Source organism: Manis pentadactyla, chromosome 8 (genome assembly GCF_030020395.1).
Source record: "Manis pentadactyla isolate mManPen7 chromosome 8, mManPen7.hap1, whole genome shotgun sequence".
NCBI lineage: Eukaryota > Metazoa > Chordata > Mammalia > Pholidota > Manidae > Manis > Manis pentadactyla.
Window position 1 is genome coordinate 91,840,727 of NC_080026.1, and position 27,400 is coordinate 91,868,126.

Below are 27,400 nucleotides of genomic sequence, written 5' to 3' on the forward strand. Positions count from 1 at the left end.
TGTCTACTAATTTTATATTTAAATTTTGCAGATCTGTATATTTTTATTTCTAGGTGTTCACTCATGGTGACTTATATATTCAGGGTGTGCTCTATCTTTGACTAGCACTGCTCAATGTTCTTGAAAACATACTTGTCATAATTTGAAGCCTAGAATGAAGTTCTCTTTCTCCATAAGTTTGCAGTTGTGTCTGCAACAATAAATACTTATCAGTCTTAAGTAACTTAATTCACAGCTAGCAATAACTTTGTTTTCACCTTGAGGATTTCAGAACTAATCAGGCAATATGAAACTGGCCTGAAAATATATGCAAAGGCAGGTCTGAGGCCACTAGTTTTCAGAAAATATCCCACATGCTCTGCTCAGTTACAAGGTGAGCCTTAGGACTTAAGAGTTAGGTGAAGCTTGGCTTACTTCAAAGTCACTCTTATTCTGTTTATATAGCTAATTGGGACTAGTTTCATGTAGGGTGAGTCTTCTATTAGACTCCGTATCTGGGTTCTAGAATTTGATTTCTGTTACTTCTACCCTTTGGTAATGTCTACACCAAAATTCAAGTTGGCAAGTTCCCTCCAGGCAAAAACAGCTTTGGTTAAGTACATCTTTGTGGGTTTTCAGTGTTCCTTCCGGTTTAACCAGGTAACTTTTTGTTATCTCATCAACTTTTTGATGATTTTAATTATATTTTCATAAAATAATTTCTCCAGCAATTTTTCTCATGGTGTGAGTATGTAATATGCATGCAATGCAGTGGAGGGGAGGGACCTAGGATGAAAAACTAGCCCATCACTATAGGAAACTTAAGTCTGCACATTGAACAAATTTAAAAAAACATAACACACACACACACACACATAGAATTTATATTGGTTGGATCATTTTGGGTATAGATCAAGTCATCTGTATAATTTTGTATATGATTTATCATGAAGACTCTTATAAAAACTGGAATAACCATTTGATCTTTTTTTTTTTTTGTCAAGCATACAACATTTGACCATTTATGGACTAAGAGTGAAACTGCAGAAAAGAAACATCCAAGCAAATTAATTCCTTATACAGTCATCTACAAATCCTATCCCCATAGTAAACAAGTCCTCCCCTGCATTTCTTCCTTTGCAGTTCATTTTTCCCCTGGTCACGAATTTTCAAAGCAATACCTTAGGCATTTATTTTGCAGTTAAATCAATTGCTTCATTATTAACCCAACTTTCACTCTCTGTACATTCGGAGAATTTTTAAAACACACTGATGAACAGAAAAATAAATCATAGTTGCAGAGTTATTTACAATAAAACAGACTGCTTCTGAAATGTCAATAATGTAATGTACAAACAAGCATGTTTTAAATTCTTAGCTTTGATAAAATGATCACAAATCATTACCAGTAGTAACAACAATGCTATTTTTAACTTATTTTCCTGAGTCAAACTAAAGAACAAACTCAAAATTAAATCAGTTCTCTTTGGCCAATAGCCACATTATATAACAAATATTGCCAATGACTAGAATTGAATATTTAAAAAATTCTCACATATACATACAAGTATAGCGTTGGTTGCTATAACTGAATTGGTAAGTCATATCACCTCAAGTCACATAAAATTTCTTGTTTACCTTTCTTACTAGTCTCTACTACCCTCTCTCTCTAACCATGGTTATGAAAAACAATAAAAGGATAAATAATTCTCTTTCATGTTCCCTTGTAGCTAAATATTTTGATTTATGCTGGATTTCTCCAAGTGGTCCTAAGAAAGCTCAAAGTGATATGAGGTATTGCTAAAATTATACGTAATCGGCGAATTCAAGTTGGCAGCATGAGAGGTGAGACAGAGAAGTCCTCCCAAAACCACAAATAGTACAAAAATATCGTTAATTAATACAACTAACCCTAAAACAGCAAAAAGAAACAAGGCTGAACCAGACTGCCTACAGACCTCACGAAACAGGGTAATATACAAAAGCCTTGGTCCTGCGGGACCCGAGCCCTTCCCCCACCCCAGCTCAGCTGCGTGAGGAAGAGATACCGTACGGGTGAGGGGGTGGAGGCCTGGGACTGCGGAACTCCCGGCCCCGGAGACCTGCTTTGCGAGCAGAAACCTACCTTGTGTGGTGCTCTGGAGGATGGGGAGCTCAGACAGGCGGAGTGCTTGAGAGACTGACATTCCGGCCGTTTGTGGAGGACGGGATCCTCGTCCAGCCGCTCTGTGATGGAGGAAAGGCAGGCGGTCTGAGAGGCTTCCGAGCAGCAGCGAGAGGACTGCTGAAGGGGCGGGGCTTACACGGAGCTTGGTGCGCGGGGGAGGGGAGAGCTGGACAAGGCTGGCTGAGCGAGCTCTGCCAGGCAGATTGGGAACTTTGAGGCGCTTCAGGCGCTCCATCCCCCTGGCTGGCTGCTCAGCCCCGAGGCCCCCACTGTGACATGCAGCCTATGGAGCCTTCCTCCTGCCCTGCCAGCACCAGTTCACAAACGGTTCACAAACCGGCTGTCACTGCGCTGCCATCAGGCCAGCCAGAGGAAGGCCCCACCTACAACACCTAGAGCCAAAAAGCACAGAGGATAACACCTGTGTGCTTGGCCCACTGGCCCTGAAACTGGAGACAGGCGCCGCAGACGGGAATCAGAAAACAGATCTTTCCTCCCCCCAGGCACCAGCTCTGCTCCCCTGCGTCCCCCAACCTCACTCTATGGCCTGAGCAACACCCGAGCTTGGAGCTTCTGGGCATTAGTGGGCACCACACAGAAATATGAAATGTCACAAGGACATGGTTCAGACCAAAATCTCAGAAAACCCAAAAAAAGGACCAAATGAACCTGAACTCACCAATCTACCTGAAAGAGAGTTCAAAAGAAAAATCATAAACAAGCTCATGGAGGTACAGAAAAATATTCAAGAACTCAGAAACGAATTTAAGTCGGAGAGTCAATCATTAAGAAATTCCGTATTTGAAATGAAACATACAATGGAGGGATTTAAATGCAGATTAGACGCAGAAGAGACAGTAAATGGAATAGAAAGTAGAGAAGAGGAATACAAAGAAGCTGAGGCACAGAGAGAAAGAAAGAATCTCTAAGAATGAAAGAATATTGAGAGAACTGTGTGACCAGTCCAAACAGAACAATATTCGCATTATAGATAGTGTCATTGAGGAGGCAATTGCTGAAAACTTCCCCAGTCTGGGAAAGGAGACAGTGTCTCAAGCCATGGAGGTGCACAGATCTCCCAACACAAGGGACCCAAGGAAGACAACATCAAGACATGTAATAATTAAAATGGCAAAAATCAAGGATAAAGACAGACTGTTAAAATCAGCTAGAGAAAAAAGATCTCATACAAAGGAAAAGCCATCAGGCTATCATCAGACTTCTCAACAGAAACCTTAAAGGCCAGAAGGGACTGGCATGATATCTTTAATGCAATGAAGCTGAGAAGGGCCTCGAACCAAGAATATTCTACCCAGCAAGGTTATCATTTAAATCTGAAGGAGGGATTAAACAATTTTCAGATAAGAAAAAGTTGAAAGAATTTTCCTAATACAAACCACTTCTACGGTGCATTTTGGAAGGACTCCTATAGATGGAAGTATTCCTAAGGCTAAATAGATGTCACCCAAGGGATAGACATAGAGTACAGAATATGATTCATAACATACAAAGAATGGAGGAGAAAGAAAAAGGAGGAAAAAAACCCTCTAGGTTATGTTTGTAATAGCACACACAGTGAGTTAAATTAGACTGTCAGATAGGTAGGGAATTACTCTTCAACATTGGGTAACCACAAATCTAAAGCCTGCAGGGGCGATAAGTACATATCTTTCAATAATCACCCTAAATGTAAATGGCCTGAATGCACCAATCAAAAGACACAGAGTAATAGAATGGATAAAAAAGCAAGACCCATCTATATGCTGCTTACAAGAGACTCACCTCAAACCCAAAGACATGCACAGATTAAAAGTCAAGGGATGGAGAAAGATATTTCATGCAAACAACAGAGAGAAAAAAGCAGGCGTTGCAATACTAGTATCAGACAAAATAGACTTCAAAATAAAGAAAGTAACAAGAGATAAAGAAGGACATTACTTAATGATAAAGGGCTCAGTCCAACAAGAGGATATAACCATTATAAATATATATGCAACCAATACAGGAGCACCAATATATGTGAAACAAATACTAACAGAACTAAAGGAGGAAATAGAGTGCAATGCATTCATTCTGGGAGACTTTAACACACCACTCACTCCAAAGGACAGATCCACCAGACAGAAAATAAGTAAGGACACAGAGGAACTGAACAACACACTAGAACAGATGGACCTAATAGACATCTATAGAGCTCTACACCCAAAAGCAACAGGATACACATTCTTCTCATGTGCACATGGAACATTCTCCAGAATAGACCGCACACTAGGCCACAAAAAGAACCTCAGTAAATTCCAAAAGTTTGAAATCCTACCAACCAACTTTTCAGACAACACAGGTATAAAACTAGAAATAAACTGAACAAAGAAAGCAAAGAGGCTCACAAACACATGGAGGCTTAACAACATGCTCCTAAATAATCAATGGATCAATGACCAAATTAAAATGGAGATCCAGCAATATATGGAAACAAATGACAACAACAATACAAAGCCCCAACTTCTGTGGGACGCCGCAAAAGCAGTCTTAAGAGGAAAGTATATAGCAATCCAGGCATATTTAAAGAAGGAAGAACAATCCCAAATGAATAGTGTAATGTCACAATTATTGAAATTGGAAAAAGAAGAACAAATGAGGCCTAAGGTCAGCAGACAGCGGGACATAATAAAGATCAGAGAAGAAATAAATAAAATTGAGAAGAATAAAACAATAGAAAAAATCAATGAAACCAAGAGCTGCTTCTTCGAGAAAATAAACAAAATAGATAAGCCTCTAGCCAGACTTATTAAGAGAAAAAGAGAGTCAACACACATCAACAGAATCAGAAACGAGAAAGGAAAAATCACGACGGACCCCACAGAAATACAAAGAATTATTAGAGAATACTATGAAAACCTATATGCTAACAAGCTGGAAAACCTAGGAGAAATGGACAACTTCCTAGAAAAACACAACCTTCCAAGACTGACACAGAAAGAAACAGAAAATCTAAACAGACCAATTACCAGCAACGATATTGAATCGGTAATCAAAAACTACCCAAGAACAATACCCCCGGGCGAGATGGATTTTCCTGGGAATTTTATCAGACATACAGAAAAGACATAACACCTATTCTCCTTAAAGGTTTCCAGAAAATAGAAGAGGAGGGAATACTCCCAAACTCATTCTATGAAGCCAACATCACCCTAATACCAAAACCAGGCAAAGACCCCACCAAAAAAGAAAACTACAGTCCAATATCCCTGATGAACGTAGATGCAAAAATACTCAACAAAATATTAGCAAACTGAATTCAAAAATACATCAAGAGGATCATACACCATGACCAAGTGGGATTCACCCCAGGGATGCAAGGATGGTACAACATTCGAAAATCCATCAACATCATCCACCACATCAACAAAAAGAAGGACAAAAACCACATGATCATCTCCATAGACGCTGAAAAAGCATTCGATGAAATTCAACATCCCTTTATGATAAAAACTCTCAGCAAAATGGGAATAGAGGGCAAGTACCTCAACATAATAAAGGCCATATAAGATAAACCCACAGTTAACATCATACTGAACTGCAAGAGACTGAAAGCTTTTCCTCTGAGATCGGGAACAAGACAGGGATGCCCACTCTCCCCACTGTTATTCAACATAGTACTGGAGGTCCTAGCCACCGCAATCAGACTAAACAAAGAAATACAAGGAATCCAGATTGGTAAAGAAGAAGTCAAACTGTCACTATTTGCAGATGACATAATATTGTACATAAGAAACCCTAAAGACTCCACTGCAAAACTACTAGAACTAATATCGGAATACAGCAAAGTTGCAGGATACAAAATTAACACACAGAAATCTGTAGCTTTCCTATACACTAACAATGAACGAATAGAAAGAGAAATCAGGAAAACAATTCCATTCACAATAGCATCAAAAAGAATAAAATACCTAGGAATAAACCTAACCAAGGAAGTGAAAGACCTATACCCTGAAAACTACAAGACACTCTTAAGAGAAATTAAAGAGGTCACTAACAAATGGAAACTCATCCCATGCTCCTGGCTAGGAAGAATTAATATTGTCAAAATGGCCATCCTGCCCAAAGCAATATACAGATTCGATGCAATCCCTATCAAATTACCAACAGCATTCTTCAATGAACTGGAACAAATAGTTCAAAAATTCATATGGGACTGCCAAAGCCCCCGAATAGCCAAAGCAATCCCGAGAAGGAAGAATAACGTGGGGGGGGGGTCTCGCTCCCTAACTTCAAGCTCTACTACAAAGCCACATTAATCAAGCCAATTTGGTACTGGCACAAGAACAGACCCACAGACCAGTGGAACAGAGTAGAGACTCCAGAAATTAACCCAAACATATATGGCCAATTAATATATGATAAAGGAGCCATGGACATGCAATGGGGAAATGACAGTCTCTTCAACAGATGGTGCTGGCAAAACTGGACAGCTACATGTAAAAGAATGAAACTGGATCACTGTCTAACCCCATAAACAAAAGTAAACTCCAAATGGATCAAAGACCTGAATGTAAGTCATGAAACCATAAAACTCTTAGAAAAAAACATAGGCAAAAATCTCATGGACATAAACATGAGTGACTTCTTCACGAACATATCTCCCCAGGCAAGGGCAACAAAAGCAAAAATGAACAAGTGGGACTATATCAAGCTAAAAAGCTTCTGTACAGCAAAGGACACCATCAATAGACATAAAGATATCCTACAGTTTGGGAGAACATATTCATAAATGGCAGATCCGATAAAGGATTGACATCCAAAATATATAAAGAGCTCACATGCCTCAATGAACAAAAAGCAAATAATCCAATTTTAAAAATGGGCAGAGGAGCTGAATAGGCAGTTCTCTGAAGAAGAAGTCCAGATGGCCAACAGGCACATGAAAAGATGCGCCACATCGCTAATCATCAGAGAAATGCCAATGAAAACCACAATGAGGTATCACCTCACACCAGTAAGGATCGCCATCATCGAAAAGACAAACAGCAAGAAACGTTGGCAAGGTTGTGGAGAAAGGGGAACCCTCCTACAGTGTGCAACCATTGTGGAAAGCAGTATGGAGGTTCCTCAGAATGCTCAAAATAGAAATACCATTTGACCCACTTCTAGGAATTTACCCTAAGAATGCAGCAGCCCAGTTTGAAAAAGACAGATGCACCCCTATGTTTATCGCAACACTATTTACAATAGCCAAGATATGGAAGCAACCTAAGTGTCCATCAGTAGATGAATGGATAAAGAAGATGTGGTACATATACACAATGGAATATTACTCAGCCATAAGAAAAAAAGCAGATCCTACCATTCCCAACAACATGGATGGAGCTAGAGGGTATTATGCTCAGTGAAATAAGCCAGGCGGAGAAAGACAAGTACCAAGTGATTTCACTCACATGTGGAGTATAAGAACAAAAGAAAACTGAAGGAACAAAACAGCAGCAGAATCACAGAAAGAACCCAAGAATGGACAAATATTTACCAAAGGGAAAGGGACAGGGGAGGATGGGTGGGAAGGGAGGGATAAGGGTGGGAGAAAAGAAAGAGGGCATTACGATTACCATGTATAGTGCATGGGGGGCACGGGGGGGGCTGTGCAACACAGAGAGGACAAGTAGTGATTTTACAGCATCTTACTACCCAGATGAACAGTGACTGTGAAGGGGTAGGTGGGGGGGACGTGGTGAAGGGGGGACCCTAGTAAACATAATGTTCATCATGTAATTGTAGATTAATGATACCAAAATTAAATAAATTAAAATAAATTAAATAAATAAATAAAAAAGACAGAGTCACTGATTGGATAAAAAAACAAGACCCGTCTATTGCCTTTCTGAACAGGATTCTCCACTCTGCCAAATTCAGTTTCTCCAGGGTGCTGAGCTGGGCTAGCCTGTTCACAGATTGTGGGCCACCTTCATGCAAATGTGCTTTCATTCCATTATTGTTCACAGAGGTACCGTGTCACCCCTCTATGAGGAAAAGTGCCTCTCTGATAATGTTTTCTTGCAGGGGCTCTTCAAGCTGCATACCTTTCTCAAGGGGGTGATGTGATGATTAAATGAAGTGGCATCCACATGAAACAGTCCATCAGGGAGCAGTCATTTAAAACTGCCACTGTGCTGACCTGGGTTTGTTCACCAGCTACACAGGCAGGGCCAAACACAGTACCCTCTTTAAGGAGACAGCATGCACATGAGCAGACGTTCAGAGTGATCTGCACACACTCACTGCTCAGTTCAAGTTTAAGCCATTTTCACTGCCCTTGTTGAGAAACTGTGCAGGGAAAGGTCCTTCTCATACTTTTTAACAAAGTTCAGCTTTAACAGTCTTGGTATTTGCAATTCTACATATGTACTGAGTTTAATTTTTGTGTGTGTGTATAATATGGGGCAATTGGTTTATAGGAGCGTTCAGCCACTAACAAGACAATAAAGAGATCTGGACTCTAGTTCTGACTCTGTATCTAAACTAGCTGCATGACTTTAGCAAGTCGCTTAATTTCTCTGAGCCTGTTTCCAAAAAGGAATAAGATGAAGTTCCTTTTAGGGCTCATAGTCCGTGGTTTGCTGCTCTTTGAATAAATCTGAGTAAAGAAGAAAAGTATGTGGTCCTATGCTATAACATTTCCAACTCGAGTGTGTTGAAGTACAGAAAGTCTCTCTTGAGAAACTGTTCTAAGAATGATCACTAGGCAAAATGTTCCTCTGAGTCATGCTGAGGAGGCCAGGGAAAACCGTCAGTCAAGTCCAGAGCACTGCTCACCTCCGTGAGCGTGGAGAAGTGATAGAAACAGGCATGGGATAGCCAGGGAAGAGCTGCTGGCCCTGCCCTTAGCCTGGGATAAATATTGGCTGCCGCCAGCCTCTCCCTTGGCTGAGTAAGAAGTGTTGCCACCATCACTCAGCAGTTTTGCAAAGATGGAGAACCATATGGTTCTGTCTCTCAGGAAAGGCAACACCTTCCTGTAACTCAGGAAGGTCTCCCTGGAGAAGTTTAAATTTCACTGTAGTATAGCTTTGTGTGTGTCATCTTGGCCCACTTTTAAGGCCCTGCTAGAGGCCAGCCAGTTCCCCTCCTTGTATAGTGGGGTTCACACCTCCAATCACCTCCCATATGGGGCTCTTATACTCCAGGCCACTCTACAACCACCCGCATCACTCCAGGACCAGGTACCACACAACTAGGGGCAGCCCATATGCCACGAGAGCCCACTGAACTTCTCAAATTAGCCAATGTTACCCTGCCTCGTCCATTCTTTCCCACAGAAGCCATAATAAAGGTACTTATCTGTGGTTCCCCTCCCCCCCTCATGACAAACCCCAGGACTTCCCTGCATGGCCCCACATGGTATTCTGTGTGCTCCCCAGGGAACTGTGAGTATAACAAAACTGTAAAACTCTTCCCAGTTCCTCCCTCTAACCTCACCATTCTTTCCCCAGGTGACATGATTAAAGCAATCATATCTGCTTAAACATGAAAGAGAATAGGTTTTCTGAAGCTTGGATAGTTGTCCAATGACTAACACATAGGGGTATATTTGGTCAGCCCCTGGCCTCAAGATGGGACTAATTCTGTACCAGAATTTGTGCTCTAGAACTTCCGTGAGGGGTTATATTGGGGATAGTCTCACATCCAGGCTAGAAGGAGAGGAGGGGCCAGGGATAGGGGGATGGGCGGCAAGGAGGAGATGAGGAGGGACCAAGAATCGCCCAGGGAAAGCTGGAACCACAGCGGGCTTGCCTTGCAAAAGCTGGACTCCTTGCCGGACATTTCTGATGCAGGAGGCAGGCACTACGCAAGACAGAGGCAGAGAGAGATGCCCCAGCTTCTCCCTTTTCCCCCACCTCCATCTCCATCTCCATCTCCCGCCGATGCCTCCCACTGGCAGGACCTAGGCAAGCACAGGCACATGAGAGTCAGAACCACAGCCTGTACAAGTTGTGCCCACGATTCAGAGCAGAGAAGGGCAGGGGAGTGGAGGAACAGACTGGAGGGCAAAAAGGCTAGGCTGTTGGGCAGCCTCTTGAAAAGAATCAGTTTGCAACAGGAACCCTGTAACCATGACAACAACCGAGCAGCAGCTGTGTCCTCAGCCTAGGTACATACATCTTCCTCACTTTGTACCTCCATGTGTGCCAGGCCTGCTTCTCCCATTCGTAACCTGCCTGGACTATACAGTCCCGTGGCATGAGCCTGGGAATCACAGAACCCTGGCAGTCTGTTGGGGACTGCACAGACCGTGTAGTCCGGTCTCCCATGTTAGAGAGGAGAAAAGGGAAGCCTAGAGGGGGGCCAGACTGACCCAAGCTGCTGAGGGGCAGAGCCCAGCGGCTTTTCCAGTCTGGTGTTCTTTCCTCTACACACTGATCTGCGGAAGGGATTTAAAAGTCTTTCTCTAATCACACAGGCAGTGCCCTGGGGAATGAGTATATTTTAAAACGCAAAACAACAATCCAGACTTTTGAAGAACAAAATGGTTGGTTTAAATCAGGTGGAAAAGCCATTTACCAAATGGGTGTAATAAAAAAAGTCCAAGTCTAACCTAAAGGGTTTTTGTCTTCCCAATCATTTGGGTTCACTAACTCTAAACTTCTAAAGAAGGGTTACCAGAATTTTAACAAAAGAATATTAACAGGGTCAACAGAATTATTCTGTGGTAAAATAAAAGAAGTGATTCTGCTTGAACAGGAAAAAAAATGTTTTTTTCTTGTCTCCCCAATACAGGTTTCCTCCACTCACTGAAAGTTCAATTTCTACCACTTTGCTTTTAATGAAAAACCTACAGTAGTACCTGCTTTTGCTAATGAAAGAAATCCAAAGAGGACTTTCACTTTTACAAAACGGTAATTGCTTCTTGCCTTTGTTACATTATTTCAGCTTACAAAAGGTTTCATAGGAACACTCTACTTTGGGGTAGCAAGAAAACCTGTATGTTTCTTTTTCCGAGCTTGAGCTCACTGGTTCTCATGGAAGGTTATTAGCCTCAATCTTTTTCATAATCTCACTGTTCTTTTTCAGACACTAGTAGCAAACTGAAGATCACTTTGAAAGATAATTGACTTTTGCATAGTAATGTGGTCATATTTTGAGGAGTGTCTTGCCTGAGGGTTTCAGCCCTGGGCAAGTTCACTGCGGATTCAGTGAGACCATTCCGAGAAATGACAATGGGACTTCTTGGGGTAAAAGTGTTATACCTGGCTTTAGTGTCCCGGTGGTAGGTCAGGCACTAGAATCATGTCTGCATCCAGCCATCTGCAGGTCCGTAATCCACCTCCATCTCTGCCTCAGCCGGGAGCACTGGGCAGAGCTCTTTATATAGTGACTCAGTAAATAGTAGCTTATTGCCCACGGCTGTGCAAGCAGTAGCCTAGCAGCAGACCAATTACATCATCAAGTAGTTTAGGTTCAGATAAGGAGGATCTGGCCATAGGAACTTCCATTTTCCCCACAAGGGTCATTAAAAGAAAAACCTGCACACCACCAAACACTAGAGTCTTGTGATCCTAGTGGCCAGATTATCAACACTTCCAAGCCTCTCTCTTCCTCAAGGAGCTTCTTATTCCCCACCAAACCAAAACCAGAAATCTCAGACTGCTGAATAACAGACCTTATTTGTCATTATTCCCAGCCTAGCTGCTGCTCCTTAAAATAAGGAGAGTGGTGTAGTATGTACCAGCATCTGTTTTCATCAGATATGGTAAGACACACAGACATGGAAATGATTTCCATGGAGAAGTTTACACTCACAGATCCTTAGAAACAGGAGGCATGGCATAGCACAGAGTGGGGGCCACACCGGGAAGCACCAGGGTCAGTAGGGAAGCAGAGGAAACAGGGAGAAAACATACGTAATGTAATGCAGGATAAGCAGATTTAGGATTGGCTAGTTGGAGTAATTCCAGCAGCCTCTGGACTGTAGAAATGGACTACAAGCCTATGGACTTGTCTCATACCTGGCCCTGGTGTGATCAGGGCAGGTGGATAGTGGCTCAGAGTATAAAAGCTCTCATAAAAGAGCAGTTGGGGGTATGGTCTCTGCTTTGATTGGTTTATATTGCTTGCAGACAAGACATTTACTCTCTCTAGGAACTGGCTAGCCCTGGAAAGGACAGTCTCTCCAGGCCAGCAAGGAGCCAGATATCAAAGCATCAGAATAAAAAGACACGTTTAACACAGATAATCTCAACCCTTCTCCTCAGAAGGTGATTCCCTTCTCTCTCCTCGCACCAAGTGCTTAGCCAGTCTCCTTGCCTTTACTGTGCAATCCCTCATAGTGGAATGCTGTTTCCTTTCCCTCCCACCTACTTTAATCCTACTCACCTTCAATTCTATTCTTTAAGAGATATTCCAGGACCACTCTTGTCCTCACTGATCTCTTCCACATCTGAATCCCTGCAATCCACACTTAAGCAGACAAGTTCGTTGGGAATAGCTATTGGTAAGGTGACAACTTTGACCAGAATACTTGTGAGAAAACAGAAAAGAAAAGCAGATTGCTGACCAAACATACATAAATCTCTGAAGGGGAACCAATATCCAGCACTGTCTTTTTTCTGAATAGCACCCCAATTTTGTTTGGAGGCACCAATTGCCTAGCCCCTGAGGATTAGTTGTAGTTGGCTGTATCAACAACAGTAATCCTGTTTCTCACTTGCCCCGCCTCCTTGCAATTAGACATGGACATGTGACATAATTCTGCTGTAGGAGATATACGTGAAAGTGGACTGATAGAGGAGCATAGATATCTAATCCTTCCCTCATTTTCATGATGGATGGACCTTCTGCAGCCATCTTGCAACCATGAGGCAACAAATAGGAGCATGACAACCAATTTGCTAAGAATGTCAGCACAGAAAGATAGAAAGTCCCTGGATCCCTGATGGCATAATTGAGAGGGGAAGCCCCCATCAGTAGCCACCTACCCCTGGAGTGCCAGCTATAAATAAATAAATAAACTGTGTTGCTTTAAAGCTACTAATGGCATTCCTAACTACTATCACTTCATTTTTCCAGTAAAACACCAGAAATTTTGTCTGTGAAATTATTCTTCTGTTCACTCAAATGTGAATAAAAGAAAGAAGACAAATTTTTTGTCCTTATTCCTATATTATCAAAACAAAACACACAGGATTGAAACTTTTTCATCAGTTTAACAATTTTTTGATGAGGTTATTTGCCATTATGATAGAAAAATCTAGTAGCTGCCTCCAAACTGATTATTTGTAACATGAGTCGTTATTTGGGTGAGCATATTTTGTTTTCCAACTGCATTTTGTTTAATAAGTAGGATAGCCATTTACATAAATACTGCTATTGTAAAGTATTTTGATGATTAAAAATCTAGGTTCCTTGACTTATCACACATAATCCATTATAGTATATAATTTGGATGGACTGGGGTGATAATAAAAGTCTCTTTTTGTGTCAGATCAAGACAAAAAAAAAACAAAAACAAAAAAGTCAACAGATTACAGAACAAAAATTTAGTCTGTCTGACTTAATCTTAAACTCCAGGTAATTCTTCTTTACCCACCTCAAACAAATAAATCAGGAGTGAGTAGGAAATAATTAGATCATTGTGTCATATGAAATAGTTGCTTCACAGAGTTAACGGCTCAAAATAATATAACTGATTTCTCAAGGTATTGTTTACAGTATTTGAAGTTTCAGCAAACAAGCTGAGTACAAGCTGATTCCAAACCTAACCATCCATACTTTATATTCTGTAATATACATGCTCAAGTATCCAAATAGACTAATGAAACCCAAAAGAATAATAAACACTGTATGATTATTTCACAGTCTGCTCAGGTTTTCATATAATCTTTAACTGAATCAATCACAAAGTTGTTGATAAAATAAACTAACCAATTCAAGCATTCAGCTTCACAGTTTCTTTTCATTGCAGTGACAAGTCACTAAAGTATTTCTCCAATATAAAGTGCTTCCTCTATAGAATGACCCAATAGGAGCCATAGAGAAAGGCTAAGTAGGTGGCAGTGCATAGACTTCGGGAGAGACAGACCAGGGTCTGGTCCATTCTTTCCCACTATCCACTGTGGATCCTTGAGCAAGTCATTTAGCATTACTAAACTCCCATTTCCTCTATTGTTGAATGAGGATAACACCTACCATTCAAGATTGTTGTGAGGATTATTTTGTAAACAGACTGGTTGTCCATTCAATTTACCAGTAAAGTAAGTACATTAAAAAAAAAAATGACTGTTTTTATCATAAACAATTGCAGCCCATGCTGGATGAATTGCCCTAACTGGCACAGAGCAACATTGACTCTGGACTTCAGCATGAAGTGATTGTTCTGGTGTATGTGTTCTTCACAATTCCCACTGATAAAAGCAGTTAGCTTTTTTCTGAGGACAGCATTGTATGTTCACAGTCTTGCCCCAGGTGAGTCACCTCTGCTCTCACTCAAATAGAGTCCACAGGTCCTTGAGCATCGTTACTTTCTAGAGAGCATCATGCTGACCCACTATACTGATGACATCCTATTAATTGGCCCTGACTAGTGACAGTTAACTAAGAGACAGAAGACCTCTAGCACTGAAGTCAGAACTGTTGTTAAATGCCCTCTGCTTCTACTAGAGAAAGAGCTTCGTGACGTTAGACCATTTTCTTAAACTCACAGAGTTTCAACTTTCTTTTTTCTAAAATAGGAGGAATAGTAACTACCTGAAATAATTACTAAGAGAATGAAAGGAGATAATATCTATGAATATACTTAGTTAAAAGCCTACCACATAGTAGATACAAAAAACTACTTAAGTAAATGGAAGCTACTTATACTGATTTTTATTTTAAAGCTTTGAAGAGTCTTAACAGATCTATTCCAGTGTGTGTGTGTGTGTGTGTGTGTTTTACTTCTAAAGGTTTTCTGTATTTTAACTTCATATTTTCCTCCCAGGTTTTACTAAGTTAAAAGCAAAACTTGTTTAAGAACTTCAAACTGATGACAAACATGGGCCCAATTATAACCTTCAGGCATTGTTCAATGTTAATCTTAAATCATTTTTATGTAAATTGAAACTTCTTTGAATATCCAATCAGGTTACATCCATAGAAGACAAACCAATGTTTTTAAATAGATTTTGAATGTCAAAGAGATTTCGCTGCCTAGGGCACCAGCTACATAAAATTAACAAACCCTCCTCTGACATGTTGAAGAAGAATGATTTTAAACTCTCAATAATTCCTTCATGCACTTGCAAAATTTTCAGAATATCGGAAAATTAGTTTTGTAGTTCAAATATAAACTTTCACATTTAAAAACAAAAGATATTCTGTTTTCCAGGACCAATATTCTAAAGTCACATGATTTCTGCAAAGATAGACCTCTAATCACTATTTCAAAGGTTAATGAAAGCAGGTTGTTTACTCTCCAGGCCCAGCCTAGGTGGCATCAAGGCACGACAAGATATATAAATAACTTATGCCAAATTAACACCTCTGTATAAGAACCTCTTCCTAGGATTTTCTTAATCATTTTTTTATTTCTACAACACAAGGGGGAAAAAAAAGAACAAAGTCAGTATTTTAATGAATTTGTACATGCTTAAAGGAAACCTACACTGGGTGTTTCTGGAGGCAGGAAACAGTAGTATTCAATTTAAATCAATTATTTGCTTGTGACAGTTGAGCATGTAGAGAAAAAAAAAATTATCTCCATTTCAATAATGGCTTCAGGGTGTGGGGATATTTGAAAAAATAATATTAAACATATTTAAGTGGAACAAAATGATACTATCAGTTCCCTGGATGAGGAGGCAATATGCTCCTTTGGTTTGGTAATTTTGAGTTATGACTTGTGAAATGCATATTTAAACAGTGGTGTTGAAAACTTTTTTCATTCCACAAACCTAAGGACACACTCCCAAAACTTGAAAGCTATCAGAATATTCAGAATGACAGAGTTCTTCCTGCAATTCTGATGAGCACCCTGTTTAAGATGGCCTATTTTCCCACCCTAATCACCACTGGGAATCACCAATCAAAATCCCCAAAATATAATGCACACATTAAAAAAATCTGCCGCAAGAATTACAGATTTTAAAAAATCTTGCAATCATGTCTTCAGATATACAAAGTGCCAGATGGGAAAGTTCAGAGACCTGGCCCCTGGTTGCAGAGCTCTAATTGTTCAATGTTCTTCTATTTAATAGAACCAGAATCTTCCTGGTTCCATCCTTCCAGTAGAGTATCTCGGTTTACACATTATTCTGCATTAAGGAGTCTCCAATTCTTGAATATAACACACTTTTAGGAGAAGGAATGTGGGTTCTAGAGCCAAAGAGCTCAAGATTCATATTTCAATTATTAGGTCTGTTAGCTTGGGCATGTGACTGAATTTGAAATTCAGTTATCTAATATGTATAATTGGGATTATAATTACCTACTCTGCAAGACTGTGTAGGGGAGAAAAAAAAATTCTCCCTCTATTCTTCTGAGTTATTAGCTAAGTTCCTGTGGATAAAGTAGAGGTTCCTATGGCCAGGATCCTCACCTGAACCTAAACTACTTTATGATGTAACTGGCCTGCTGCTAGGCTACTGCTTCCACACCCATGGGCAATAAGCTATTATTGACTGAGTCACTATATAAAGAGTTCTGCCCAGTGCTCTGGATGGAGGCAGAGACTAAGGAGGATTACTGACCTGCAGACTGTTGGAAGCAGACGCAATTCTAGTGCTCAACCTATTGCCAGGAGAACAAGCCAGGTAATAAAACCTTTCACCCCAGGAATGTTCCATTGCCATTTCTTTTGGTCTCATTGAATCCATAGTGAACTTGTATGGGGCTGAAACCCATTGGCAAGACAGTCCCCTATAATAAAAGATTAATAGAAGAAAAACAACAAGTTTAATGCTGATGGACAATGACTGTTATGGGGTATGTGGTGGGGACTTGATAATAATGTAGTAACCACAATGTTGCTCATGTGAAACCTGAGCGTAAGATTGTATATCAATGATACTTCAAAAAAAAAAAACAAGTTTATTGACATTTATATTCCTCATATATACATGGGAGATACCCAGGGAAAAATGAGTAACTCTCCTATTTGGCTTAGAACTCCAGCTTGAATACCATCTTCATCAAAAGATAAAAGAAAGAAAAGTGTGGAAGAGGAGGCCAGTTGTGGGAAGGTGGCCAGGAAAATCAGAGTAAGCAAGAGTAAAGTTTGTTATGCAAATTTAAGAGAGTCCATACTTCATAAGCCATCTCCATAGTGATCAGTTTCCAGAGATATAGAGTCATCCCTCTTTTCTTGATAGAGACACCCATGCAAGTAGAGATTTTCTTTATAAATTTAAATGTCCCATACAAAATGATAACTTCTCTGTATTCAAAGCTTCTCCTGTATCTGCTCTTTCTCAAAATAATCCTTATACCAAACCAGCATATTTTGGGGTGGTATATTCTGCTACCCTTCATTTGCAAAGAGTTAGATGAGATAATATCTAGGAAACATATAGCACAAACAACTTTGACTATTCTCTATCTGCTATAATTTCTATGTTGCTCATTCCCTTTCCCCAACCCAATGCTCTGATTGGGCCACTCTTATCTTCTGGCATGTCTGAGTTATAATACACTTCACAAGTTCAACAGTATACAAAGAGTGCCTATGGCTTATGAAGACCTTTACGCCAGGACCTTTTCATCCTAGACACAGAAGTTGGCAATCTTCTCCTGTCAAGTCAGATATATTTTAAGTGTTGGGGGCAACAGTCTCTGTTGCATATATTTTTTTATTTTTAATTACCCTGTGGCAAAGATAAAACTTACCAGATAATTGATATGTTATTCAGGCTGTTGGAATAGGGCCAACATTTGTTAATCAGGAATGTCTCAGAGAAGGGAAGGAGACGTAAGGTATCTGGGGGAGTCATTCATGAGTTTGATGAAATTCTTCAGGAAGGATACCATAGGGAAAATGAAAGTTCCTATGGCCAGGATCCTCACCTGACCCTAAACTACTTATGTAATTGGTCTACCACTAAGCTAATGCTTACACACCCGTTGGCAGTGAGCCGTTATTGGCAGTGTTACTATATAAAGACTTCCGCCCAGTGTTCTGCCCAGAGGCAGAAATGGAGACAGATTGCAAATGCCCCAGAGGCAGACATGAATCCAGCATTCGACCTGCCACCATGAGAACAAAGTTTGATATAAAGGGAGGCAATCCCCCGCAGGCAAGACAAATGTAGATAAGTCTACCTCAGAATATGCCAGGATAGAGTGATCATCTGCAATTAGCCTCAGAAAGCAAAAGATGGAGAGTATTTTTAACAGTTGATCTTTCAGGAGCACAGGACTCAGGTGAATTTCCTTCATCATTAACACCTTAAAAATGTAAAAACCATTCCTAGATAGTGGGGCTTGCCACTGACCTTTGAAGAAGTCAGCAGAGTCTGGAAGGAGGGCCTTATGTGCTCTAAAAGGGACTTACACCAAGTCCTGTTGCAACATGGGACAATAGTAAGGGGGCCGATAACCTTTGTCAGGTGTCAGATAGACTATATTGGGCCTTTGCCCATGTCAGAAGGCTGTCGGTATGCCATGACTTGTTTAGACACAACTACTGGCCTATTGGTTGCTTTTCCTGCATTGTCATGCAGATCAGCAAACCACCAAAAGGGGCTTAGAGCATCTCTTTGCAGCCTATGACTGGCCACAAGGGATTGAGAATGATCAAGGCACCCACTTTACTGGACATGTGTTACAAGAATGGGTGCAGCAATTAGGAATAAAGTGGAAGTTTCATGCACCATATATCCCTACTGGGGCAGGAATGCTGGAGAGGTACAATGGTTTGTTGAAATCTGACCTAAAGTCAGACACCAATAGTGTACAGGGCTGGTCAGTTCGCTTATGAACAGTGCTATGGTGTTTGAATGAGAAGTCCCAAAAAAGGAGCCTCAAGCCCTGTGGACATGCTAACACACATTGCTGCCTCTCCTATACAACTGTATGTGCAAACCAAAGAGGAGTTATTGAACCAGGCTATGGCCAGCAGAGCAGCATCCTGCTGCCAGCCCCAACTGCATTAAAACCTGGAGACTCTGTTCAGTGGATGTAGCCCTGGACATTTCAACACATAGACCAGTGATGGCTGGCCCTTCTGGCACCTTGGGGACAAGGCCTGGAAGCTGACTTCCTGTGTGTTCCTTGAGTAACAGTAAAGTGGCCCCCAAAGATCACAGTACTGTACCCAAAACATCTTGGATGTATAGCACCTTAGAGGGAAGTTCTGTTTTATCTTTATGGCCAGCGCATGTTCTTCCCATAGCCCTATATACTGACCCATCTATACCTCCCACAGGGAGAGGGGTGAAGGTCTGGTATACAAGACCAGAACAAGATCTCATTCCTGCCACTGTCCTACCACAGGAACACTCTCTTGCTTGCATGCTACCTGATGGACAAGATTTGCCTATGCTGGTGTCATTACAACATGTACCTTATCACCCTTACGTTCATTTTCTTCTACAGTCCCTATGGCCTGGACCCACCCCCTGGCTGCAGCTGCTGCATGATGATTGTTCTGAACTCCCTACCCATTCAGCTACTTACTGCGTGTGGAATGGGCAAGCTATGGAGTTAATCTGCCTAGGACTTTGAACCTAGCTGAATCGTCCACCTTGAGGACTATCATGATTTTATTGCTGTTGCTATTGTAAGTCATTAGTCTGGTTACAATGTTCCAGTTGTCTCACACAGGGGCAATTGTGGAAGATGGGGAACAAGTAGGTTGTAAGGAGAGATTTGTGGAGGGGTGGGCTGTGGATAAAATTACAATATTTCCAAAATCTCTCACCTGGCTTTACTGCATTTCCATATCAATAGGTGTTTCCAACCTGGAGTGAGAAACTATCTATCTCTATATCAATAAGTAATTACAAGGGCCAGTTAGGGCATATCTGTACTGGAGAGGTTGCATGGGATCCCTTTTTGTAGCTGGGTTGTGAGAGACATGGGCAAGCAGAAGTGGACAACTGCTTGTACGTAATAAATGGGTTTCTCCCACTTTATTTCTCCCTTTGACTGATTTCAGCTTCAAAGGTAATTTGCCCCAGGCTGGGAACATATCCCTCACCCTTTCCACCCCTGGAGTTAAAACCATCTCACTTCATCTTCACAAAATCTTCTGAGGTAAGTACCATTTCAATCCCCATTTTATAGAAAAGAAGCCTTGATATACTCAAGGTAACAAAATGTGCTCAAGATCACCTGACTAGGAAAAGAGCAGGGCTGGGCTTCAACTCAGGTGTCTTTAATTCCAATACTTATCTCTTAACCACTAAGTAGTTATGTCCCCTTCTAAATTATTATCATCATGATTTGGCCAGCCAATTGTCTTTATTCCCTGGCATTCTTTTGCTATGTAGACTTAGCCCAAACATGACTGGGTTGCTTTTGGGGAATCTTTTTTTTCCCCAATGTAACAGCTGCAAACCTTAAATTTGAAAACAGAGTTCTCTATTTCTTTAAACAAGCAAGAATTTCATACATAACACATTCACTCAGTTACTAAATTCAGAGAGCAGCATGTGAGAAAGTCCCAAAATGCTCTGTAATTTGTGTCAAAATATCTTGGATTCAGAGCTAGATTTAAGAAAGTTTAAGATATTTATGAGTATTGTATATAGAAAAACATTGCCCTCAACAGGTTATAAAATGTTATCAGTGTTTCTGATTCTAATCATAAGTTTCTTAGAAGAACTGAATCCATCAGAGCTGAGCTGCTATGCTTGGCACAGTACCAATCAAAGCAGTCTTGGCTAAGGAAGAACTGGATGCAATTATTTCTGAGCTTTTTTCTGATATCTACCAAGGAAGGGGGCTGCCCTGTGAGTAATGGCCAAAGCATAGCTGTGCAGAGCCTCCAGGGAGCTAAGTGAGCATCTCCTCTGTAAAGCTTCTATGTAAAATGGCACACCCAAGCTGAACACAAGAAGAGAACTACATGCAGGGGAGGTACAAACAAAAAGGCAATGTTAAGACATATTTTTTGCCAGGAATCTAGTGTGTTCAGCACACCACCAGCCCTGGCCTGCCCCGACCTCAGACCACTGACCCCAGGCCCTGGGCAGGTGAGGCTGGCACTGCTCTGGGTCTGCATGGGGTCTGGCCTCCTTCCACCCCGAGCCCGCTACCCCCCCTCCTTCCCCAGGGCTGAGCATTTCTCCACAAGCCTCTGTGAAGACTGTTAATCTGAAGGAATGGGGAGGCATAGGAGTTTCACAGAGAATTGACATAAGCCAACTCCCTGTGCGAGATAAAGTGTTTCGGGGAACAAGAGCAGCAGCAGGCAGACTCCAGGAAATACTGCCATAATCCCGGTGAATGGTGATGGTGGCCTGGACCAGGGTCATGAAAGCAAAGATGGGAAGAGGAGTGTGTCCCTGCGGCTGGCAGCAATCAGCCGGCCTGCCTTCTGACGGACCCCAGCAGGGCTCTCTCTGCCTCCCAGGGGCAGGACGGCCTTTCATCCTCTCCTACCAGACCCATTCTGTGAGCTAATATCAGAAGATTCAAGCAGAAGGCCAAAGTGAGTAATATAAGATGCAAGTTAGTAAGTACTGAGCTAACGGAGACACGGCACAGAGGAAGAGAAGGCTGCCAGTTCAAGGGTCTTAGTTGCAAGCAGCAGAAATAAATCCAGGTTGATTTTGACCAGAAAGAAATTTATGATATTGGGAAGATCACAAATCCACAGTATGGATGGAGAGCCAGGTTATGAAACACAACATCAATGCCCACTACCACAGGGCACAACTCATCAGAGTGGGCATTCCCACCATCACCAGCTTGCACCACCACCCCCTCTAATACGGCACCCTGCACCCCACCCCAGCCCTGCTGCCTCTACTGCTCTAGGGCTCAGTCTAGTGGGGGCTTCCAGTCCCTACGTCTCTGAGCCTCTGACATTCCCAGTCAGTGTGAGTCACCTGACCAGGCCCCACTGCAGGGGAATCTAGGAAAGCAAGAGTTTGTGGTGTTTTCATCTCTCATTAGGTGAGACAACCTCTGCATCCCACTATGGCTAATAAGGTTGGGGGAATACCAAACATACAGGGACTGCAGATGCTAAGCAGACCCCCCAAAAATCACAAGTGTCCATAAGAAAATATGTATCAGATCAAGACCAGTTAATGTCCTATGATTATAAAATTACCAGGCCGATATCTTTCTGTGCCTGTAATCAACAGTAGCAGAAGGAAAATCTAAAAGAATTATAAATTATAAATCTACTGCAATTATTATTGTTTTAGTAATTTAGCTTCCTGAAAAGAAGTAATTAGCATTTGACTATTGATTCGAATATTACTGACATAAAACTTTTATTTTAAAAATGTTTGCATGACATAGACATATCTATATACACATATAGATATATAAATATCTCTCTACATAAATAAACATACATACATGGAGAGAGAGAGAATACTAGAATCCTGACAGTATCCCTTAAACCCACTTTGATCCAGGTTTAACTAGAGTAAAACTCTTGGAATATTCAGGTATTCAAAAAAATATATTACCTTTGGGTTTCAATTTGAGATGAGTTTCTGTCACTTGTACCCAAGAGATTCTAGAATAAAAAATAAATGTATTTAAGTATTATTGGCACTTAACATCTGGTGATTCTATTAGCTTGAACTACAGTAAATGGACTTACATGAGAGATGACATAAATGGACTTACAGCACAAATTGATTTACATGAGGAAATGAATATAAGTAAATGGATAATAAAAACTGAAAAATTATACATTCATTTTTATATCCCTCATATCTAGGGCTATGATAAATTTTATACATAAAATTTTTCCATTGTTTTAAAAGTTTCATTTTTCATAATGTGTGTAGGTGGGACACAAGCATCATTAAGGAAAAGAAGAAAGAGGTCCTGCTGTATTTTGAAAAATCATTTTTAAGTTCAAGCAAGACACACTCTATTCATTCCTGGAGAGGAACTTGTTTTGACATACATTTAATGTCAATGTGTGAAAGAATAGATTTTAAAACTTAAGCTTTTTATAATATTTGTAGGGAAAAAGTGAGTAAGGAAGATTACATTTGTGATTTAAATATAGTAATAGCATAAAATTAAGGTTCAACTAAGCAGTTGAGTCTAGCACTGATTGATTCCCTTTTATCCTCAGTACACACGCACACACACACACACACACAGAGCAAAACAGCTGTTCTGCTGTAAGAGTTCTAGGACACTAGAGCAAACTTGAATAATGTATAAAATGTGTGTAGGAATTTTATGAGTGGACACTCCCCACTAATCATTAAAAGATGAATAAGGACATTCATCTACATTCCTATAACTCCACTAAAATAATTTAGTAAAGGATTAGATTAAAAGATCAAACCATAAGGATAAATAGAACTGGCAAGAAGACAACAAAAATAAAACTTTGGAAGAATGAGAAAGTCAAAACCTAAGCCAGCAGTGCAGAAGTGTAAGCAAATTCATTCCTTCTACAGGTTCCTCGACAGACCTCTGCACTGCAGGCATCGGGGACCCTGTGGTGGTATGAGTGGTATGGGTGGGTGAAAAATTGGGTGTCACGGAAAGTCTGAATACAGAATAGTTAGAAGCCTATATCCATTCCCCACTGGCCTAGGACTGAAGGGTTCCTCTTGGGAGATACTGATTCAGGGAAGCTCTGGATTTGGGGACCTCAGGCACCCCTCTGGCCAGCAAGGCTGTGCTGAAACACAGGGAGAGTGAGAAGCTACACCCCAGACAGACCTTCTGGCCCTCTTGTCCAAGCTCCCTAAATACTGTGGTTGATTCAGGGTGCAGCTTTCAGGCTACCTTTACTCTCTTCTGTTCATATGTTTTGAATTCTTTACAATGTACATTAGGAAATAATTCACCTAAATTCAAAATTTAGGTGAATTATTTCCATCTTATAATTCTAAATCCAGCCACACTAAAAAAGTAAAAGAGGATCTGTTTTAAAATAAAATAAAGGATCTATCTATAAAGTAGAGGATACAATATATGAGAGAAATGAGTGGAATTTTCACGCTGAATCTTCAGTAAAAGAAGATGTCAGGGCTCAGAGAATAAGTCCAGACTGGAACAAAAGAAAGGAGGGCTCCCCGAGCAATGGACACCTCCAGCTAGGCTGATTTATCCGTCAGGCTGAACAGGTGCAGTGCCTAGGGCCCTTGATACTTTCAGGGACTAACAAAAATGCTTTCTTTTTAATTTCCCTTAAAATAAGAAAATTTTAATAACAGTGAATATATAATAATCCAGCCTGTATTATATTCATTGTTATGCCGATGCAGCTGTAAAATATAATTTTTATTATTTTTTATGGAGGAAGGGGCTTACAAAGGCAAAACTTCCTACGAAAGTCATAATGTAGTCCTAACCTCCAGAAAAAAAGAATTTGGATAGCTTTATTTGAACATATGGAAAGGTGATTTAGACTTCAGTCAGAATTTGGCAGAATGGATTAGTGGTAAGTACATAGGCAAAATTAAGCAAAGAAAAATCAAGACAATACATAGTAAAGGGAAAACAACAAAGTCTCCCATTATGGAAATGGGAGAAGGGGATATGTGCCTGGTTATAAGGCAACCAACTTCTCATCTTTTGTAGTAAGAAGGAACTAGAAAAACAATTGAAAAATTAGGAAATGGTATTAGAGAACTGTTATAGAAATGTGAAGGTAAATTAAAAAGATGAAAGATGTTGCCTTCGGGAGGAACCATGAAGAGGAATATTGGAACAAGGTGCTGACTTGCCTTTTTATATGATTTTTGGACTTTATGAAGAACATATGTTACAATAACGAAATTTAAAATTAAACTCTAAGCATCACTGAGTGTTAGTAGACTTGAAGAATTTTCTGTTTTCCTAAGTATGTATTAAGGTTGTAAAAGTTTGAGAAGTGCAAAAATGACTCAATTGGAAGTCAGAACATTTAGAAACTACGAAAGATATGCTCATGGGACATTAATGAGACTGAGTAGACTCTGAGGCCACAGTGAAATTCTAACATGATGGAGATGAACAGAATATTTCAAAAAGAGAAGAATAGTTGAAAATGAGGAAAGTGAAGTGTTAAATCTAATCAAACAGAAGTGCCAGGAATACTCAACACATTATAATCATCATGGAAGAATATAAAATAGGTTATAAATATGAGCTCTCCATGACAAGACACTGGGGGAAGAGCTAATCCATAGAATAAATACCGTAATATTTTATTAATGACCATTATGGTCTGCTGAAATGGCATATGTTAGTTAGGATATTAGTATGTAAAAAGCCTTAAAAGATATTCGAAAATCTATTCCTAGAAAATTATCCCCCTGAAAAACTCACAATGTGTCTGTATGATTTCTTTTAGATCCATAACATGTCCAACAGCAGCATGTCCATGCCACAGAGCTGCATATCCATCCATGGATGGTCGGGCTGTGTGATTTTTAAAAAGAAAATGGAAAAGATCCTCTTACCAAAACAAAATCGAAGAAAATAGTTCTCTCAGACATGAATCAAAAACTCGTATGTGTGTAAAATAGAGTGTTTAAAGAAGTCCATGTCACTTTATGAAAGTTGGGAGAGAAAATTGCACTGATCATAGCATATTGTAGAAAACCCAAATCCAGAAAAACAAAGAGCATGACGCAAGTGTCTGTGCACGGTGAGGTGCTAGCCAGTGCTCTTCAGATGGCTCTCCCTACCACTCCAGACAGTCTGGGACTTCCCAGGGACTGGCATGAGTTTAGAGGCCAAGAAGACCCCCAGATGCTGCCTGAAATATTAAAAAACAGTTTTCCCTAATAAGCTTTTTAAGCCAGAGAGTGAAAGCAAGCACACATGTGTTTTCTCGGGTGACACCCTCTTACTTGAGAATCTGGGTATTGGATAAATAATAATTAGGGCTATCATTTATTATGTGCTTATTATGGGCCAAGCTCATGTTTTACGTCCTTCTCTAATTCAGCAACTACTTACTGACTTCTAGGTGCCAGGCATTGGAGCCATAGCTGTGAACAAAACAGACACTACACCTATCTTTCCAGATTGTCTCAATTTACAGAATGAAACCTTACACAATGATGGGAGGAGTTGGCACAGCAAAGTCCGCACTGAGAAGGGGAGGTGCAGAGAAAGGCCACTGGTCAGCCCTCCTGAAGTACTCACGTGACGGGAAACTCAGCAGTTGCAGGGAAATCGGGGGACAGCACATCCAGCTGTCAGGAATGCAGAAGGGAACCAGCGAGGGAGCTGTGGAAGGCCCTGCGTCTGACGGCGGGCTTGAGGCGGCTCTTTATCAACAAGGCAGATTGAGAGAAGAAAAAGAGCTGGATGGTGGCAAAAGAGAGGCGAGCAAGGACGAGCTAGAACCCGCCAGCGCCTCTGCATCTTCCTCTCAGGGCACCTGTCCACTACGTTCAGGGAACAAAGGCCGCTGCTTCCGTTGCCCCTTCCAGATCTTGCGCAGCCATCTCTCGGGGCCAACGCTAACATACACCATGAGGGAAATGCAGTTCCAACTCAGGCCAGCTGGCGCCATACAAACCCAGCACTACCCCACCCCTGGTCAAACTGCACTCATATGCACCTCTTTTAACCATATTTAACTTCCAACAGCAAAATCTTGCTTCCACCTAACATGATACAGCTATTTCCTGGGACAACCCAGAACACCCTAAACCCTCTCCCCAAGAGAACGTGAAGTGCTACTTTATCTGCAGTATGCCCATTCCTTTTCTTGCTAAATCACACTTCCCTTTTCACATCCAGAGAGAGAAACTAGTTACACATTTTATATTCGCTACTAGGAGAATGGGCCACTGTAAGAAAAGAAAAAGAGAAAAGTAGTATATAATTTGGAAGGCAGGTGCTCAAAATAAGAACCAATCTTACACTTGCAATGAGTGGCTTCTGATGGAAGGACACCTGGTGACTGGGTTTCTGGATGGTGGCTGGTAACGTATCAGGATCCCTAACGGCCGCGGTGGGCGTGCACGGGTCCCGGGTGGGGCGGTGGCTCTGGCCCCGCCCCCGGACGTCCTCGCGGCGCCACCTCCAGCCCCAGCCCCGGGAGGCGGCAACGGAGTTTGATGGAGCTGCGGCGGCACTAAAGCGCTGGAAGAGACTTCTGTGCTCTGACCTACAAGGTTTCTTTCGAGAACATGATCCAAA

General features: G+C 41.0%; 1 long non-coding RNA gene across 1 annotated transcript in view; it reads right to left on the reverse strand.

Moving 5' to 3' along the window:
- Positions 1-2,421, reverse strand: part of LOC130684595 (uncharacterized) — a 33,531-nt gene extending 31,110 nt beyond the window's left edge. Inside the window, exon 1 of the long non-coding RNA XR_008998928.1 lies at positions 2,105-2,421. This is a non-coding gene — a long non-coding RNA (uncharacterized LOC130684595). The remainder of the gene's footprint in view (positions 1-2,104) is intronic.
- Positions 2,422-27,400: the final 24,979 nt, after the last annotated feature.